Source organism: Cricetulus griseus, chromosome 2, assembly GCF_003668045.3.
Source record: "Cricetulus griseus strain 17A/GY chromosome 2, alternate assembly CriGri-PICRH-1.0, whole genome shotgun sequence".
Classification (NCBI taxonomy): Eukaryota; Metazoa; Chordata; class Mammalia; order Rodentia; family Cricetidae; genus Cricetulus; species Cricetulus griseus.
The window spans coordinates 316306188-316327529 of NC_048595.1; the positions used below are offsets into that span (position 1 = coordinate 316306188).

The 21342-nt window shown below is 43.1% G+C and overlaps 1 pseudogene; it reads right to left on the reverse strand.

The window, feature by feature from the left end:
- Positions 1–3054: 3054 nt before the first annotated feature.
- On the reverse strand, positions 3055–3562 carry LOC100751950 (annotated as a pseudogene).
- Positions 3563–21342: the final 17780 nt, after the last annotated feature.

Genomic DNA, 21342 nt, shown 5'->3' on the forward strand with positions numbered 1-21342 from the left:
GCTTGTTCCTAATTTGAACTAAAACTAAAATAAAATAAAATTAGTATATTAAAACAAAAGAGCAAAGGTTATTTTGGTTTCTAGGCTCCAGGACAAGCTGTGGCAGGCACGATGCTTTGAGCCTCTGATAGGCATTAGATAACATTAGTGCCGAGCATGTGCAGGGTCAAACTGGCTACATTTGGCTAGAAAGCAAAAGAGAAATAGGACAGGCCAAGGTCCCACAACCCTCCCTGAACCATGCCCACATGACCTCAGAAATACTCATAAGACATTGTGGCCACAGCATTTCCCAGTGATGCCACCCTGAGGGAAAAGACAGTAACACAGAGAGACCTTTGGTAGACACCGCCCATCTTTCTACCATAGTGAGGAAAAAATGATGTCACACTAGTTCATATTATCTGACAAGAAGTTTAAAGCAGCCATCATAAAAATGCATTGACAGAATTTGATGATGAACATGCCTAAAGGAAAAAGAAAATAGAAAGTACCAGAAAGAAATTGCAAGTGTGAAGGGAGGACCAAGTAAATATTTTAGAGATAAAAAAATACAACAAAATAAACAGCAGGTGAGGTTAGTAAAAGAACAGAGTGATGAGAGGAAAGAATCTCTGAATCTGAAGACAGAAAAGTAGACAAGATTCAATCTGAGCAATGGAGATTAAAAAAAAAGTGAACACAATCATTCAGGGTCCCGTGGGGCAATGAGAGCAGACCTACCCTTTATGTTGTGTCCAAATTCTGAACCCCAAAATCACCGAGACCTGATCCAATGCAAAAGCAAAGAGTCTTTAATCAATTAAAGAGTTAATTGTATTAACTCAGGTCCTTAGTCCATTCAACATGGTTGGTGGAGCAAGAAGCACCTGTCGGGACTGTGGGGCAGGGAATTTATAACGGTAGACCAAGGGGAGTGTCTGGGGTTCACAACAGTCTCAGGATTGGTGCATTTCCAGGCTTCCACAGCCTGTCCTCAGTTGATTAGTCAACTGGTTGCTATGGCTTGTAGGTCCTCCCAGGGCAGTTACTATGCTCCGCACTCCACTGTTAACAGAAAGCCCATCCAGAGCCCACCAGCTAACTTCTGATTGGTTCCTTGCAACACGGAGGGTCTCTGGCTTCCTAGCGACTGGAAGGTTGGGCAAGGTCGGGGGCTCAGCACTTGTTGCTGAGTCAGAGGCCTGCCTCTTGCTGGGTCTTTTCTGCAGCCTGTCATGGCTGCTAAAGCAGGGGGCTGAATGAGGGTCTGGTCACTTCAGTATTATGTGCTGAAAGTGTCCCAATTTGGACAAAACTGTGAAGCCTACATCTTGACAGCAGAGAAAGAAAGAAGCAGTTTTCCCTTGAATATAAAATGCGCTGAAACAGCAGTGGCCTCTCCATCAGACACCGGGAAGGCCAGAAGGCCGGAACCAAGTGGCGCGGCATATTTTAGAAGCTGAAAGAAAATGAACGTCAGTTCCAAATTCTATATCCTATGAAATTATCCCTGGGGAGGGGTGATCCAGACTTCTCAGATAGAGGCAAACCAAAAGCCTTTGTTGCTAGCAGCACCCCCACCCTAAAAGAATGGCAAATAGGGGGAGAGGCTCTTGAAACAGAAAGGAAATAACAAAGAAAGAATCTTAGAGTGTCTGGGAAGGAAGAAAAAAAATGATGGAGAGAGTAAAAATAGGAGTACACACAGCCGACTTTCCTTCTTCTCGGGCTTTCTAAATTATGTTTGACAGTTATCACAAAAGGCACAGCATGTCTAAAGTTGAGTTCAGTGTAAGGGGGGTGGTGCTGTGTGACTGCTCACAAAAGTGTTTGTGAGACTGGAAGAGCAAAGGAACTTAAATGGAGACAAATACCTGTACTTCACTCCAAGTGGTAGAATCTGATGCCATTAGGTCTCTGTGTGGGCCATAATTTGATTTTGATGGTTACTGGAATCTGAACACATAATAAAATGGAACAGAGCTAAACACATACCCCACACAAGTGTTGATTTCCTGGGTTTAATACACTCTCGTAGTTCTACAAGATGTGACTTTAGAAGACATGGTAAAGGCTACATGAGAACACTCTACACTTTCCTGTAAATCTAAAATTATTTCAAAATAAAAGAAGAAAGGGAGAATGGAGAAACAGAGAGATCAATGTATTGGTGGATTGAGGGGTAGGTTGGATTGAGGGGTAGGTTGGAGAGGGAGAAGAAACACACTGGCACACGCCCACGGGGGTGCATGCTCACACACACACACACACACACACACACACACACACACACACACACACACACAATGCCTCTATCTTTCCTTGGGTAGCCATGGGATTTAGGGCATCTAGGGAAACCCCAAGTGGTTTTTAAGATGGCTGAGTTAAGTTCTGGCTAGGTAGAAGCTACACTGATTGAATTGAGGCGTCTGCGGTTCAGCCCGAAACAAGATGATCTGGTGTCTGGAACATATCTTGCCTTTCTATGCCCTTTCAAGGGAAATCAATAGATTGATTTTTCACTTACCTAGCCATATGTGGGCAGGACACAGCTTATGAAGAAGTGTTGCCTCTCTCTGTGCATCAAAAGACAATAAGACTAATTAAGAGGTCTACAAAGACAGCTCTCCTACAGAGGACCAAGTCACCTTTCTGCCTCTCCTTTCAAATTCTTCTTTTCCTTCTGATTTGATCCTTGTCTTGGTAATATGCTTATGATGTAAGCCTGGACCCTTTACAAGTGCCCTCAACTTCAGCTGCAAATTGGCATTAAGTTTTCTTACTCCTTTTCGGAGTCATTGACACCTTCCTTACTTGTATTACTTCCGTTGCCATGTGGGTTACATCAGTCTTCACTCTCTTTTTTTTTTTTTTAATTTAAATGTACTTTAACTTCAGACAACTTACATGACATGTTCTTTATTTAAAAAAAAAAGAAAAGAACAATGTCTCTACTCCAAATAAATTATGCACAAAATAAAAGATCAAAATGACATCAGTCCCATTTGTCCTAAGTCCTGGTGTTGGATGGATGATCAGCCGGCTATGGTGACAGGTGATAGATCCGATTTATTAACATTTTTCCATCTCTAGGCCGTCCTTAAAGAAAATCATGAAGTCTTTATGGTAGTCCAGGAGAGCAACCATGCCATCTGGATTCATGTTCTCACCAATAAAAAACTGGTAGCTACTGAAATTAGCAAGGATGTGCTTAATTTGCTCTGCAGTTCCAGTCATAAAAGGCTTTACTCTTTTAGGTTTCTGTTCTCAAGTTTGCCTTTGAGTGATTTCATGTAATCTTTGATACACTTTTTTGTAGGCCTCTTTTGTGAAGCTGGTTTCTTGTAAGTGATGGCTCATGACAATATCAACGGTGACTGTTGTGCTTTTGGGTACCTTCGCCCTCTGGGCCTTCAGCAGAAGCATTTTCACAAATGAGTGAGTCATTGATGTTACTACCTTCTGTTCTACTGACCATCTTGCCCTCCACCTCCAGGCACAGCCAGTCTGCCATCTCCCGGATCTTCTAGATGTTGGAGAACAGCTCGTCATGGCTGATGAGGTCCTGGTAGATGATCATGGTGGCGGCTGGGGACAGTGGTGCTAGCCTGACAGCACTGAGCAAGCCCAAGCAGTGCTGAGGGTAGGGGAGATCGCAATAGTCTGACATGGGATTCTGTCACATGCCTACATAGGCTGCTTAATAGATACCCTTGCACTTGAAATCAAACATTCTTGACCTACCTCTGGCTCTTTCTCTGAACTTGTTTTTGATAATTCGCTATGTCTTAGGTATACTGGATGCTTTTTGTTCCTTCCTCATCCAATTTACTTCATGCCTTAGCGTGTCACCCCTCCTCAGATGGGGGTCCTGCGGCTCTGAAGCACAGTTGGGTTTTATTCTTTAATCTGCCTTGGAGTGGCTTTCTTTGTTGATAGCCTGTCTAAAGTTCTAGACCTATTCCATTGGCCTACTTAATATTTCTGTAACGTAAGTTTTTTATTTATTATGTATACTGTGTTCGGCCTGCATGTATGCCTGCCCACTAGAGGAGGGTACCAGATCTCATTATAGGTGGTTTTGAGCCACCATGTTGCTGGGTTGCTGGGAACTGAACTCAGGACCTCTGCAAGAGCAGCCAGTGTTCTTAACCTCTGAGCTATCTCTCCAGCCCAAGTAATTCATTTCTTATCAGCCTCTTCCACTGTAAACTCCACAAGAGCAAGACTTATTCTCTGTAGAGGACTTAATATGTACTCATTGTCTGAACGAATGATGAATTATAGATATCTGGACCTTTTTGTATCATGAAAAGCTATTCCCTGAAGACATCTGGTGGATCTTGAGGAGAGAAGATAATGACAATAAACTGACATATATCTAGCATCTTCCAGTTTACAGAAGAGTTTGAACACCACATCTGTACCCATGTTAAGTAGCTACAACATCATTATTTCTAGTCACAAGAAAAGTTGAAGGTCCTTAAAGAGCATTTAGGAGGCTGACATCCAGACAGGCCAGCCCAGCTTCTCAGTCCACAGATGCCTGGTTGAGCACTTTGAAACAAAATGTCCCATCATGTCAATCCCATCAGCTGTGCAATCTTTCCTGTCACCCAGAAGTCAAAGCTTCCAGTGGTCTGCATTAGGTCCTGTCACTGGAATACTGTGCAAAGTTAAGAAAGACAATTCCTCATGAATTGAAAAGACTTCAGGAGGCCACAGGGACACACTGGTGTGGGGCTCAGGGGAAAGAGACAGAGGCAAGAGGGTAGATGGGAAATACAAGATGGAGGAGTTGAGCTTGTCTTCGTTTGTCAGACTTTGACACCTCTCATCCATCCCAGTGGATGGTGGGAGCAGCACCTGCCTCCTGCACACCCTTCAACCGCTAGCTTCACACTGCCTCTATACTCTCAGCTCAGAGGACAGAGGCTCACTGTGAAAACCAGCTGTAGGCTACTGGCTACTGTTCTTCCTTCCTGGCTCTGCAGTCCCTATCCTCTTCAAAGTATTGAGATTAGAATGGAGGAATTCCCATAGTACTTCTGTTGTTCCCTTCTCTTGTTTCTAAAGAGTTACAATATTGCAGTGCCTCTGTTTCCAAAGAGTTCCACTTGGATGCCAATGCTACCCCAGAAATTCCTCAGCACATACCTTTAATCATGTGGCAAATTACCCTATTAACCACCAGGGACTCCAGTCTCATTAGTTAATTAAACCATCTCTTTTCTTCTTATTAAAACCACGTGGGTTTGAACTTCTGCATGGGGTTTGATTCTTCCCCCCTCTCTTTGAGTGTCTGTAGAATACTAACTGCCCAGAAGAATGTCTGTTATTTTGTGTGGCTGACTAAAGGGTTATGACATTAAATGTAAGGGGAGGGCACGGATTGTCTGGATAGGCTCACACTGGCCAGTGACGGAACAGCCACTTGGGTGGTATGAAGGTCTGAGATGTATATTGTTGCTTACTGCTTTCTCTCGCCAAAACATCTGGAATACAAAATCCTGTCAATAGACAGCCCACATGTTAAAAAAACAAAAGGACAGGAAAAAAGAAAACCCAGTTCCCTCAAATGGCTGGACGAAGACTCATTATTGCTGGTAGGAAATTAGACATTTAGGGTCACACTTCAAAGCAACTATTTTTATTACAAGAGACTCAACATTTTGATTTATTGGGCAGCAGAACAAGATTGTGACAAATATTTCCACCTCAAAGAAAAGGCAGCATCAAGCCACTAAGAAGTCATATATTAAGTAACTTCAAAATAAAAATCCCCTTTAACAGTAGATATCATGCACTTCTACTCTTAGATCCAAATACATGACTGCTTTGGATCTCAGGCCTAGAAGTGATTTAATCTTGTGGGAACTCACTTCTAATCACAGGAGAGCAGCTAAGATTGTTTGAAGTCTGGGATACCTTTAACAAAGGTCAGCACTGCACAGGGTCTCCCACATCTCAGCTTGTGCCATCTTTTTATGAGGGATGCTTAGAGTGTCATGTAGGTTCTGAGGAGTCTGTTAATGTAATTGGAGAACAAAGAACAGGGCTTTGAGATGAAGTTGAAAGAGTTTAGTCTAGCAAAAAAAGCATTTTTAATGAAAACACAAGAATAAACATAGAATGTTGGGTTAATAAACCATTTTAGGCAGCAACGTCTATATGTTATATGATGTAGGGATCACTTTGACCCGCTCTCAGTGGATGTGACCTTCCTTCTCTATGGGAGGGTGATTCTGATTAGATTAAGCCAGAAGATGGTTGGGATAGATGGCACAATAATAAATCTAGAAAGTTTTTTTTTTTTTTCAGACAAACTGTAAGGTTGCCTTCTCTGGAGGTCTCTGGAGGTAAAAACACTTGTCTTAAGGGAAGACAGGGGGACAGAAGGGAGTGGGAGAACCAGAGGCTGAGAAGTGAAGACCATAGCCTTGGGTTCTGGTGCCAGTCCCACCACTATCAAATCCTCTGAATTGAGCTAACACACCTACTATCTGAGGGGTGTTAGTCAATTATCCATAAAGTGAGCATGGACTAGGCTGTCTAAAGACCATGCAGCTATAGGCTTGACTAGGAAGGAAGGCAGAGTGAGCATAGGACAGTCAGGAGGTCCTTCTTTGCCTTCTGTTTATGAGCCTGTTACTCAAGGAAGGGAATTTGCTATAGGAGTTAGAATATCAGAATATGGGAGAGAGTGTGTGTTAGTGTGTGTATTAGTATGTGTGTGTGTGTGTGTGTGTGTGTGTGTGCATATGTGTGTTAGTGTGTGTGAATATGTATTTGTGAGTGTGTGTGTTAGTGTGTTTGTACTAGTGTGTGTGAATATGCGTGTGTGTGTGTGTGTGTGTGTGTGTGTGTGTGTGTGCTTATATTAAAGGGAAGTGGCAGGGGACTCTGCATGCATCACAAGTATGTTCATAAAACTCTGGATGTGGTAAGAATTATGTAAAGCATCTTCATCTTTAGATGAATACACAGAAATTTTAATGATGAATGCTTTATAAATTGAACAATTACTGCCATAAGACCTATTTGATTGGTATGTCTCTTTATTAGAGGCCTGCTGAAAGCATGAGTGACAGGTTGTATGCCCCCCATATGTCTATCTGTCTCTGTCTGTCTTTCTCTGCCTCTGTGTGAGTGTTGTGTGTGCATGCGTGCATACATGCCTGTGTATGTAAACTTCTATGATAATCCATCACTGAGTCCTTCTACTCCCCTATGCCAAAAACAGGGGGAATGGAGAACCAACCAAAAAGAAAGGCTGGACAACAGAAATGCTGAATGGACTTTCTGAACCACCAAAATAGAAATAGCGCTTACCGAGGCTACCTTTGACAATTAAAATGTTCTCTGCTGAGTTCTGACTTTGAACTGTTAGGATGTAGTCAATGCAGTTTTGTTCATTGGTCAGATAGTATGTAAGATAAATGTCTACTAACTAGAAAACTGAACTTTCTAGAATATTCCAGGTCTGTCAGGCTGGTTCCTATTTTGTGATAATAATGAATAAAGGGGGGTGGTGGAGTCATGGGAACTATTTTAGAAGCCAATGGGCTGATACTTAGGACAATAGCCTGCTTTAAAACAGTGCCCCCTGAGAAGTGCACATCGAAGAGAACCCAAATGAACCAAGGTCATGAAGAGTCTGTGAGAGACAACATCCTGGTGGCTGGAAAGATAGGGAAAACTAGTGTGGGGCTCACATTGTCCTTCAAGAGAGCCCCAGCTTATCAGCTGGCAACGATTGGACTGTCAGCCTTGGACTTCAAAACATTTGGAAAATGTTCAGAATCTCCTGGTGTAAGGACAACAGTTTTATGTGATAACCAAGCAGAGAATAGCTGAGGCTTTGTTGCAACAAGCGTGTGTTAGTGATTTCTTTTCCTGAAGTGAACTCTTCTATTAAAAATCTTAGACGTTGGTAAAAATTTACTCAGATCTCTCAACTTTATTGATGGCAGCCCTGGCCCTGTGGGGGAGAATTTGAATGAGAAATGGCTTTACTTATGCTAGAGTTGAGAATTCAGGAGACAAAAGGATTCTTACTTTGATCCTCACTAATGTGGGGAGGAATCTGGATGGTTCTGCCCATGAGGAATCCTGCAGACTTCTCTGGGAGATGAGTAGGTCCATCCTCCAACTAACTAGCTATTTCCAGAAGAGTAAGAGTGAAGTGGAAGATGCCACTGGCTGGTTCATATTAATTGCCACTATTAACAGTTCAAAGCTCAGAAGGAAAGAATGACTGGCAACAAAATTAGTTTATTATACTGGTTACAATAGAAATTAGACTAACTCCCTCCCCACCTTGTCCCCTTTAAGGGATTTCCTAAGGTCATTGGAAACACCATGCCTGGGCTTTGAGGGTGGGCTGCAAGGCTGAAGGGAATGAATGACCACTGGAAGTGGTGCCGAGCCAACTCGTATGTTCTTTCTTTGGCCTTTTGTCTACCAGTTTCAAAGGCATTCCTTTGGGAGAGGGCATTGGTTGGAGTGAAGGGCTTTGAAAATGAGAAGTTGGAACCCCTCTCTGGGGCACTTGGAAGGCCTGGTGTGTTTCTTCGAGGAAACAGGAACAATGGGAAGAAATTTATTTTAGCTGTAAGTGGGGTTGCTGATAAGGGCCAACCTCCTAGCTGGTCTCTGTGTTTCTAGTTAATGAGCAAACACAGGGAGGAGCAAAAATATCGAGTTGCTTTAGAATGAAATGGCTGACATCCCTGAAGCAGCCCCCGTCCTCACGTTCCAATAAGCAAGACTCAAGTTCACTCACTTGTGAAGAGGACCCACGACAGCCCTTATTTCTTTTGTCACCTTGACTTTCAGCGAATTGTGCTGACTGACCTCTCTTAAACTAGAAAGTAATGACTGCTGATTTGGCCACTGTCCTCTGGGCTAAATGTCAGGGGTCAAGATCCATAGCTACAGAGAAATCATCTTTCGTGAAAAGACTGGAAGGTTGCTTTGTTCGTGTGGCTGAATATTTAGGCATCAGAGGGCAGTGGTTATGTGCAAGCAAACTGAATGGAAACCATCAAAGCTAACGAGACTCTAACTGCCCCATTAAAGTGCTGAGGAATTCTGGTAGTGACAACTACACACAAACTCTTAAAACCCAGAGCCTTCTCAAGGCCTCATGGCAGGAAACTCAGATAATGATCAATTTGGGTTTGAGATCTCTTTCCCAGGCTGCCTCTTGATGATCCTTGGCCATGCTGATGGAAGAGTTCTGCATTATGTTTCCTAAGATTTGAGAAAGTTGTAAAAAGAGAAAGGATGTAAGAGTCCAGAGACCAGCCCAAAATATTAAAAGGGAGTTTGGTTATTTGTAGAAATGATTAGGATTTCCAAAATAGTAAAATAGATACAAGAAAGATACCCTTTTTAGATCTCAGTGAGTTCGAGGCCAACCTGGTCTGCAAAGTTATATCCAGGACAGCCAGGACTGTTAACACAGAAAAACCCTGTCTCAACCCCCATCCTCACCCCACCACCCTCGCCAACTGAGTACATCATAGCCCTTTACTTTTATTTTTATTTTATTACCTATCATACTACTCAATTTCAACAGTCCCCGCTCCCTACCACCTTAGGAACATGTTTTGTCAGTATTTTGTGCCGGTCTATAGCTTGCATTTTCATGTTTTTGAAGTCTTAATTAGAGCAAGTTTTAGTTTTGATGAATTATAATTTATAATCTTATATTTTGTATAGTTAAGGCTTTTCACGTTGTCTTTAAGAAAGGTTCCCCTAACTATAGGTCACAATGACTCTCTAGGTTCTCACCTTCTTTTTTTTTAATTCTTTAATTACTACTCATATTTACATATCCATCCCCCCATTCCCTTGCCTCCCATCCTCCCATGTTCCCCTCAACCCCCTCCAACTCACCCCATAACTCCTCCCCAGGGATAGTGAGGCCATCCACGGGGGACATTCAAAGTCAGTCATATCATTTGTGGGAGGGCCTAGGCCCTCCTTGCTGTATCTGGTCTGCAATAGAATCCCTCCATAGGGAATGGGCTCCCAAAGTCCATTTGTGCTCTATGGATAAACACTGGCTCCACTGTTAGAGGCCCCATAGATTATCTTGACCTCCTAGCTGGCACCCACATTCAGAGGGTTTGGTTTGGTCCAATGCTGTTTCCCCAGCTTTATGACTAAGGTCTCCATGCTATCATTAGGTCAGGTCCACTGTTTCTGAGGGTTTCTCCAGCACCATCTTGGCTCCTTTGCTCATCCCTCCTCCCTCTCCACAACTGGATTCCAGAAGTATAGTTCAGTGCTTAGCTGTGGGTGCCTATTTCTGCTTCTAACAGCCATTGGATGAAGGCTCTAGGAATGGTAATCAAGGTAGACACCAATCTCATTATAGGGGAAGGGCATCAATTGCATTTTCTCACCACTGCCTGGATTCGTAGTTGGGGTCATCCCTGTGGATCCCCTAACATTTTCCCTGTGTGAGACCGCTCTCAAAACCTGTACTGTCTCCCGCTATCAAGGCATCTCCTTTCTTGCCCTCCTCTATTCCTCCCCTGTCTCAGTCCTCTTGTTCTCCCCCCTCCCCTTCTTCCCTTCCCACCTCCCCCCCCCATGCTCCCACTTTGTTCAAGGGTTCTTGTCCCTATCCCCTTCTTCGAGGGACTATGCATTCTTCTCTTGGGGTCCTCCTTGTTTCCTAGCTTCTCTGGCAGTGTGGACTGTATCTTTCCTTCTTATGTACTACAGTTTACGTTAATTTTTGTACATGGCAAAGATTGCACTCTCACTCCTCCGTTAATACTCAGCTCTTTCTGCAACATTTGTTTAAAACCATTTTCTTCATTATATTTCTTAGTGTTTTAGTCAGATTCAGCTCAAATCACAACTGATAATTTAAAAAAATAATAGTAGTTATCTAGATGGTTCAAAATTCATATTGATATGTAACAGACCTAGAATATCCAAACAATTATGGAAGAAAAGGCTCAACAGCCACTGTATATGGGTTTCCACTGATGCAGATGGAAACAGGAGCGCCACAGTGTGAGACCCAGCTGGGCTCTCGATGAGACTCCTTCCAAAGACCAAACAAACAATAAGACAAAACAAAGCAAACACTTCTAAAAAAAATCTTTTTTTGAGTTTAATTACATAGCTATAGCTGGTCTGGAACTTGCTATGTAGGCCAGGCTGGTCTTGAACTCACAGAGATCCACCTGCCTCTGCCTTCCGGGTGCTGGGATTAAAGGCGAGCGTCAGCACGAGCCGTCCTCAACTTTTCTGAGGGTGTATTTCATGTGATTTTAAGACTTGGTGGCAATAAACCTGCCAGTAAGATATTGATATATATATATATATCAATATATATATATATATATCATCAATCAAATATATATATATATAGAGAGAGAGAGAGAGAGAAAGTAGAATGCAAAAAGTAGACCCATACAGCTGTGGTTAACTAGTTTCTGGTTTTTCTTTTAATATTTAAAGGATTTGGGGGAAAGTTCATGTGAATCTGGGCACATGTGTGCATACCATACCTGACTTTTTCTGTGTAACTTCTAAGGGATGTAACTTAGATGGTCATGCTTGTGTGGCAAGCCCTTTACTGTTGGAAACATCTCCCCATCCCTTTAAAGCAGTTTTTATTCATAATTATCTGTAGTTAGCCCTGAAATCACAATGATGTCAGCAATACAGAGTTTCCTCCCACTTTGAGGAGAGTTCCAGTTTTCGCATCTTCTCATCTATCTTTAAGTGTCTTTCTTCTAGGTATTTTTTGATGCTTCTTAAGAGTAGATGTGAGCCCTGGTCCTTTGCTCAGTGTAGCCTAGGACTTCCAATCTGTACATCTCTGCTTTCAGTTCACTCTCCTTCCAGGTAATACCACTATGTAGGAGCGCCATGTTCAGCCAGTGTTTTCTTTATTTTCATTGCTACCACCATATGAACATGCTGTGTTCACCCACAGAGTTCTCTTTATCTTCAGTGTTCCTATGATTTCTGAGATACTTGGGGTGTGGACAGCAGGTTTCATGTAGCAAGCCACAAGGAAGCCGGCTTTCCTTCCCCCCAGATGTCTCCAGGCCTCAAAGGATTGTGGTTTTCTCCAGAATAAGTAACTCTGTAAGAGATCCAGTTTCCCCGAACTCAAGATCAGCCTAAGAGATGGGCTGGGAACTGCTAACAGCCTGTCCCACAGCTCTCAACTTGGCTCTTTAGACTCTCACATAAATGTACAACAGCCCCTAACTTTCTTCCTCAGACTTTCAAACAAATGTGGAATGGCAAGTTTCCTTCCATGCCCATCATCTCAAAGGAAACAGATGCTGGAAATGGCTGTTCTCATTATTAAAGTTGCTGGGTATGTTTTAACAACAGCAACTCTGGTCTAACAATAGTGAGTACTGAGTGGTGATTTAGGAGCCTAAATGGATCTCTCCACTTATCATTTTACAGCCATGAAAACTGAGACAGGAAGCGATTTTATCTGTGGTCATGTAACAAGGAAGTGGTTCCTGGACTGAGATACTGTGACCTGGAGGTCATTGTCATACAAGCTCAAGTGATTTGCTGATTCAGTGTCTGTCCATCTATTCATTTAGTCAGAGGAGAAATCGCTTCAAGAAAGCAAACACTGGTCCTGCCTGGTATTTCAATGCAGTGTGATTGCTTCATCAGAATAGCCGAGTCAGTGGCTCTCAACAGATTCTGTAGTCCAAGAGATGTGCCTCACGGTCTCTGCGGAGTATTTATTACTATGTGGTAATTTCATGTCTCTGATTTTAGCAAGAGTCTGTCGTGGAATACTAAAGAAACTTAAGGAAGCAATTTCAGGGAGGTGACTGGGAAAGGATGTGTATTTAGTTTAGTCCCAAGGAGCCCTGTGTGTGTGGTAGGGGGTGTGCAATCCATCAAATCAAAACAATCAAAAGCATAAAGTAAAGAAATATAATCAGAACTTGTACTTACTTTTAGAATCCAGACCTCACCCTTGTGACCTGCCACTTGAAATTCAAATGAAAAGGCAAGCAAATCTGATGTGTTTCAGATTACGAAGCAATGGTTTATGAGCACAAGGTCGATGCGGGGTGAGTCCGTGGGGAAGACTCAGTTGCAGGCCTCAAGAGCTCCACCAAGCAAACCACTCGGAGGATTACAGTATCCAGACCTGCATCCTGCTAGTCTAACTGTCCGACTGGCTTCCAGAAGCAGAAGAACCCATCAATAGAGAGCAGCAACTGTACTCATTAAAACTGCACTCTTTATTGATTATATTTCAGTATCATTCACATGTATTTTATGTATTTTATTTACATATTTATTCCCTGTCCTTTAGTGAACACTATGTGTGTGTGTGTGTGTGTGTGTGTGTGTGTGTGTGTAAACATGTACATAATATATGTTTTATGTACCGGGATTGATCCTCAAGAGGACCTTGCACATTCCAGGCCAAGTGTTCTAACACCAAATTGCATGTCCAACTACTTTTAATTTTGAGGTGAGGTCTTACTAAGTTTCCCAAGCTAGTCTTTAGCTTGTAATTCTCCTGCTCAGTGTTTTGGGCTTCTAGAATCACATGACTATAACAATAGGCTCCACAAACTATTGTATTCTTTTTGTTTGTTTGTTTGTTTGTTTGTTTGTTGAGACAGGGTCTCACTATGTAGCTCTGGCTGTTCTAGAACTCACTCTGTAGACTAGGCTGGCCTTGAACTCACAGAAGTCCACCTGCCTCTACCTTGCAAGGGCTGGGATTAAAGACGTGCACCCCCAAGTCCAGTTTCAAATGTTGTATTCTTAGGAAAACAAACCTGGCTCAGCCTCAGGTTGCCTCTTGCCTATGATATTTTTCTATTCTGGAAAAAATCTGAAGCAATGAGAGGCACAGTTTTTCATATCTTAGGAATCAGATCTGTGAAATAATCATAACTCAGAAACAGACTCAGGGAAAGGACAGTGTAGTGGCTGTGGGAAGGGCCATACAATTACACCCACTGGCTCTGTGAAGAATTGTCATAAAGCCTGCTGCCACTGTGCCTCCTTCTGGATACTGGGTACCTCAAATACAATCTTGCAGGTCACAGACCATTGTCTTAGGAAGGCTCCATATCTAACATGATGTGAGTTAAAGGAGCCATGAGAGTGTCCAGTGGGTCTAGCACGGAGAACACATATGAAGTGGAGAGCTGCGTCTTGTGGATTGTGAGCTCTAGACATCACAAACACAGGCTGGAAAGTCAGAGAAAGACTAAGAGTATAAGGGCTACAATGCTGCTTCCATGACCATTACCCAAGTAGGCAGTCAACAATATTTAAATGCCTCTCTGCCAGATGAAGCCATACCAGGTCAGTTGGCCTCTGGTTGACCAGGAAGTAATTACAGGCCAATGCATGTCTGCTTGCTTGACTGAGACAAACACTTTCTAATGACCCAACCATTATTTCTCCTTTCTGTACACACTCTCTGCCCCGCACCCAACACATGCATGCAGAGATTTCTGGAATATAATTTATCTTTAGCATTCTTTATGCCTGTGTGGAATAAAGTGTTCTAAATAGATTCCCACAATGAACTCGTTTCAGCTCTTGCCTCAGATGTACAAGACCAATGAACCCTGTCTCCAAGTCAGCTTCCTCTTCCTCTCCCAGATTATCAGGACACAGGAATTCACACTGTAGTGCTTCTTCATGGAAAGGATGTTGTTAGTGTATTTATGACACAAATGGCATTATTTTTCAAAGGGTTTCTCTTGGATGTTGTGGGTTTACAAATCCCAACGTCCTTTCTCTGGGCCTCCCACTCAAGCCTGTTCTTCTGATTTACCCATGCCACTCCATTTCCTCATCAGCAATTTTTTAATTGGCCGAGTAGAGCTGTTCACTATGAGTTCTCCATAAATGACCAACATGACAGTAGAAACTACACTCACTAAGAAACTTCCCAGTTTCTAAGCTAATCTCCACCCATCATCCAACTTCCCCCAACCCTCACACCAAGACCCTAAATGCAGTGTGTGGTGGATAATCTGGGTTGTCAGCTTGACTCACTTAACAAAAAGAGAACCTCAGAAGAGGCATTGTCTCCATCTGATCAGACTGTGGGGTATTTTCTTCACAGAAACTTTGCTAATTGGTGTAGAAATGTTCAGCCCACTGTGGGACGCACCATCCTTAGGCAAGTGAACCTGGGGTATAAAAGAAAGGGGATGGAAAGATGGCACAGCCATTAAGAGCAATTGTTTTTGCACTAAATGGAGGGTGGAGTGTGAGGAAGTGAAGGGAGTTCAGTTCCCAGCACCCACATGGCAGCTCACAACTGTCAGTAATTTCAGTTGAAGGGGGAATCTGATGCCCTGTTGTGGACTCTAAGGGTGCAGGGTCTTAGCCTAACCGTGGAAGGCTGATCTGGGTCTGAGGAAGGTTAAGTGCATGCACCACTAGCCCATTCCCCAGCCTCTCAGGATCCTGGAGACAATCAGACACAGCAGGGAGTCTAGTCAAGCAAGAACTTGTTTATTGCCCCACAGCAAGCATCTTGGTTTAGGCTCTCTCTGTAAGCTCCCTCAAAGCTTGCTGGCAGGATAGGCTTTCTCTGTAACCTCTCCTGCCAAGGGCACGGGAAATTTCGGGGATCCTAAAATCTGAACTCATAACCCAGTTTCATCCCGGTTTTCCTGACACTTCCTCCTGACTGCAGCGGCCTGAAATGCTGGAACTCTGTACACTTCAACTCGCCGCTTTTCCAACTAACCATCTTTGGAACCTGTTCGCTACAATCTGGTAAGACATCCCTTGAATTTCTCGTGGGTCAGGTTTGGGATCCACCTCCAAGAGTGGTGCTTTTTTGCTTTTTCAGTTCAGACCCTGAGTCCTTATCGGTTTCAGGACAGCTGTGTCCCCTTCGGGACCAGGCCCATGGCAACTCCCATGGGCCGACAGGCATCCGGAGAGGAGCTTTTTGCCGGTTTTTCCATTTGCCTCAACCATGGGAAATGCATAGAGGAACCTTTCTGGTTGCAGCCAACAGGCAAGTAAACAGATAAAAAAAGGGGCTTACGGTCACCACCATCTTGGCCATGTGGTCTGACCTGGGGGCTGCCATCTTGGCCATGTGACTTACCTGTAGTCACGCCCACTCCAGCAGCCTGTGCCAGCAAACCTATCTGCCGGACATTTGCTTTCTGTCAGATTCTTTTTTGCTTTTTATCTTATTTTTTTTTTGTCTGTGGTTTCTTCTTTCACTGGCTCTGTTGCTCATGGCTTGTTTACAGAATACTGTGTCTTTCCAGGGCCCTCTGTTTAAGTCTACTCTGTCCCTTTGAATCTCCTGTTTGTTTGCTACCATGTACAGATCAGAGATTGCATTCTGGTTCCTCCTTTTACTGTTATCCAGTCCTGCTTGTCTCTGTGCCTGTAATTTAACTTTATTCCTATCTAACTACATAACTATATACAACTTAAATTAAACTGTGCTAAGTCTCATACTTCTAAATTGCTATATATCTTTAAATGATAGTAAACATTTAAAGTCATAAAGGTCTAATTTAACTATATTTAAAATATAAGCTAAGTCTATACAACTTAAATTTAACTCGTATATCTTTAAATGATGATCAAAGTTTAAAATCATAAAGGTCTCTTTCAAATTAACAAAATATTTATACCACTCAGTTCATCCTGTAACCCATTTACAAAGATACAGCTTTTTTATTACAAAAAGGGATTTTTCTCTAACTAAAGGCAAATTTTTGACTTCTGAGATGCTAAACAGACAGACAGCCCTCAAATGCTCAGAGATCTGGAGAACATGACATTTAAAATGCTTTGTTAAAAAGCTTTTTATAGCAGAGAGATAGGCCAGCTGCTGGCTCCACCCCATTTCCTCCAAGAAGACTAATGGACACTAAAGAAACTTCATCTCGACAACGCTAGTCACTGAGCAACCCTGCCCTTCACCTCAACTGCTACAAAGTACTCCAAACCGTGGACAAGAGGACAGTGGAATCAACTTTCCCCACATTGCTTAGGCCAACGGTAGGGAGCCTTCCTGTAGTCCATAATCCACAGGTCACATGCTATCAGCAAGAAGGCAGGTGTCCTGCAGCCCGCTACTATGGATGGAGGACCTTGGGGGTGGCTGTCCATGCAGCCTTCTGGCAAGTCTCTGTTATTCTTTTTTTTTTAAAAAAAGATTTTATTTATTTATTATGTTATTATGTATACAATCTTCTGCCTGCATGCAGCTCTCATTCAAGGTGGTTGTGAGCCACCATGTGATTGCTGGGAATTGAACTCAGGACCTCTGGAAGAACAGTCAGTGCTCTTAACCGCTGAGCCATCTCTCCAGCCCCCTGTTATTCTTTAATCATTAATTCAGGTAAAATCTTATCCTTCTCAAGAACTCTGATGCTTTTGACGACTGGTAGTCTTGCCAGCTTAAAGCAAAACAGATTTCAGGAACAGGTATTCTAGGGTTTATCTATGTGAAGATAGGAAAGTGTAAGGTATATGAAGGTCTGGGATTGTAGTTACAAAGGTTTGAGGATGGAAAGGTCTAACACAGTGGATAAATGCAAGTTATGAAGGTCTGAATATGGAAAGGTCTAAAGATAGGAAAGTGTACGATGTATGAAGGTCTGGGAATGTAAGGTATAAAGGTCTGAGGATGGTAGGTCTAAGACAAAGGTCTGAGGATAGAAAGGTCTAACATGGTGAATAAATGAAAGTTATGAAGGTCTGAGAATGGAAGGTGTAAAGGTCTGAAAATTGAAGGTCTAAGATGGTAATGTAAGGTGTATGAATTGAAGTTATGAGGGTCTGAGGATAAAAAGGCTTAAGTGATGATAAAGTGAGTTAAGACATTAAAAAGAATGAAATATGTTCCTGATTTCTCTATTTTTCATGCTACTGTTCATAGTAAAGTTCTACAATACCACTATAGGATCATAACTACAAGGTCAAGACTAAGATGCTTTGCATTGTCCTAAAAAAAACTGTCAATTTTAAAATGTTAATGCTTTCAGCCAAGTTGCTTCTAACAAAATATGCTGCTAATATGTCTAATACTTATGTTTCCACAAACTCTAAGGATTCTTGAAAGTTCCAGGTAGCTGAATTGGATCCAAACAAACAGGTCAGATTCACTCCAGTTATTCAATCTTTCCCTGGTCCCAGGACTCCCTTCCCTCATGTTGGGACTCCTCGGGAACCCCTCCTTCATCTTACAATCTTCTCCTTAAGTGATAGGACCTAAGAAAAATTCTTTTTCTAAACTTAACCTTGTCCTCTACTCTGCCAACATCTTGTCAGGCCTAAGAGGCACCAGGGAGTTCCATACAGCCTGGACTGCAATGAAACAACCAGCTACCCGAGGACGTGGTAGCACCCCAATCTTCTCAGATCCCCCAAAGATGGTCAACGCCCCTCACGTCAGCAGGAAGCAGTCTTGAGAATTCAATGCCCTTATTCCTTATTCCAACATCCCATCATTTTTTAAATAATAAGTAAAGGGGGGATTGAAAGGCTCAGGTGTTATACTGGCTGCCCCTGTTACCTGGTGGAACAGGCAGTACCCAGGTCAGCCCAGGGTTCCATGGGAACTAAGTCTGCATGCAGGTGCAGAGGACCCCTTTAATCCCTACCCATTTATGCTCTCACTCTCTGCTCTTTCTACACTTCTCTATCTTTACTCTCTCTCTACTCTCTCTGTTTTGCTCTTCTCTCACCTATGTGTGCTCTCTCTTTCTATGGTGACCAGCCATGGCGGTCGGCCATTAACCCTGTTTCTCTTCTCTTTAGTCTCCCTACTCTGCTGGGCCTATAATAAACCGATTAGTATGTCTAATATGTCTCTTAGTCTTATGTCTCATCCACTTCTTTTCTTCTTTATTTCTAATTTAAGCAAAATTTTAACAAAGGGCACTGCACATGTAGTAATATAGGCAAAACTCTTACTCGTACAAAACTAAATGAATGTTTTAAAAAGCATTAAAAGAAAGGTAGCAGAAGTTGAGCTTGGATGCAATCTAGTAAGCAACGTTCCTCCATGGTCTCTGCTTTAGTTCCTGCCTCCAGGTTCCTGCTTCGTTGTCCTCTTGATAATGGACTTTATAATCTACAGGGTGACTTAAACTCTTCCCTAAATTGCTTTTGGTCATGGTGTTTATCACAGCAACCAAAAGCAAACTAGGGCACAGTGTTGAACAGTTAGTGAGGTGAGGGTGAGGATTGGGGGAACAGGACACCTTCCTGAAGCCAGCCCTGCCTGGGAGACTGTCACCTCATGTTCCATATACCCAAGCTCTTTCTTGTGCCAAGTATTGTTTCTATAACATTTAAACAAGGCATCAAAACATTGTGTCAGAAACTTCAAGGAGTCAGATGAAACCGGTGGTTGGGGAGGTAGGAAGATGAGGAAAGATGGAGTGTGGAGATCTCTGAGTAGGTTGGAAACAATTTTCTTCTCAAAAGTGCAACTAATTGTAATTACCAAAAGTAAATCTCTAAGTTTCAAATCAAGAGACTTGCAGAGAAAGGAAGAAAACAGCAGCAGCAACAACAAAACACCTCACCCACTACTATGGATTAGAAGATGAAGGAATTTGTGGTGTCAGGTCCCAACTGAAGGCCTCTGAGTTCAGTGAGAGCAGGAGGTGGGGCTGGCCTCTCTCCCCAGCATGAGCAGCCCCACCCCCACTCTGATCCAGGAAGAAGCAATTCACACTTATTTTGGCAGCCTCAGTAGGGGGAGATTTCCATTAGGTCAGGGGGGCTTCTGAGAAGCCCCATTGATCAGTGCCACTAAAGAAGCACCAGGGGCTGCCTTGGAAGACATTGTCATTCAGCAGATTTAGGCCAACCCCACTTAAATGCAAACTTGTGGATTTTGCCCATGAATTCTGACAAGAGTCCATCAAGTTCTCAAAAAATTCCCTCTTTTGACCCTTCATGCAGTGTAGTTGAGAATGCTGCGGTTTGAATCTCAAATATCCCCTGCAAATCCGTGTTTTGAACATATTCTCGGAATATGTTGCTGTTTGGAGAGACTGTGGAACCTTATAGAATGGGGGCAGAGCTAGGTCACTTAGGGTCTACCTTTCTTCATTTTGAAAATCTGTGTGTGTGTGTGTGTGTGTGTGTGTGTGTGTGTGTGTGTGTGTGTGTGTGTCTGTGTCTGTGTCTGTGTGTCTGTGTGTCTGTGTTTGTGTGAATGAATGTGTGTGTGACTGTGTGAGTGTGTGTGTGTTCAGGATCTAACTCAGGTGGCTAAGCAAGCATTGCCCAGCGGCAGGTGCCCTATCTGCTGGACCATGCTGCCGACCCTGGGACCTACCACTGAAGATATAGCTTTGTCCTAGTTCTTGTCCTCCTCCTTGCTTCCTGGCTAGCCATTATGTGAACCACTGAATGCCTGCAACATATGTTCCTGCCACTATGGATGGAGCTATCCTAGCATGACTTCCCCAGTATTATACCCTGAAAGTATGAGCTGGAGTACCATGTTCCCTCCCACACGTTGTTTCTGGTATTTTTGGTCACAGTGACACAAAAGTCACTAATGCAGACACAGAGAATTTCTGCCTTACCACGCCAGGGCATTTTTTGTGTGTCCCTCTCTTGTGCTCTATGATTCTCTAAATATAGTCACGATAACACGACCCTCATTGCTGTGGGTGGGTTCTGGATCGCCCTCTCCAGTGGTTTGAATATGGTTTGCCTTCATCAAATGCACATAGCTGAGGTGTGGGCCACAATGTGGCCGTGTTGAGGGGAGAATTCTTCTTACTGCCTGCCTCAATGGACTGGGTTTGCGACTGTAAGAGTGAGTTTCTATTAAGAAGGGCTATATCCCGTGTTTTGCCTTTCATCCATGTCCATGTTTCCCCTTTGCTCTCTGCTAGGAGTTGGAGTAGCGTGAGGTCCTTCTCAAATAATCAGGAATATCTCAGACCCATGAGCTAAAATGAACTGGGATATATATATATGTGTGTGTGTGTGTGTGTGTGTGTGTGTGTGTGTGTGTGTGTATGTATGTATTCTGTGATAGCACCAGAAAGTGGACTCAAGAGATTCGAATTTACTGTTGTTAGTGACCTGCAACAACTCCAGAGAGAAGTGCTGTTGCTATGTCCATTGTATAGACTGGAAATCCAAGGACGAGAGAAGCTAAATGACAGCCCCACCCCAGGGTTTATATCTGGCAAGAGGCAGGAAAGAGACATAATCAGAGCCTGGATTCATCGCCCTGTGCATTCAGGCTGATACTGATGGCCCTATTTCCTTTCATGGCCTCCTGAGGAATCTAGTGGCTCTCCACAAGTGCACACACCACCTCCAACACTTTGCCTGGTCTCTCTGAGT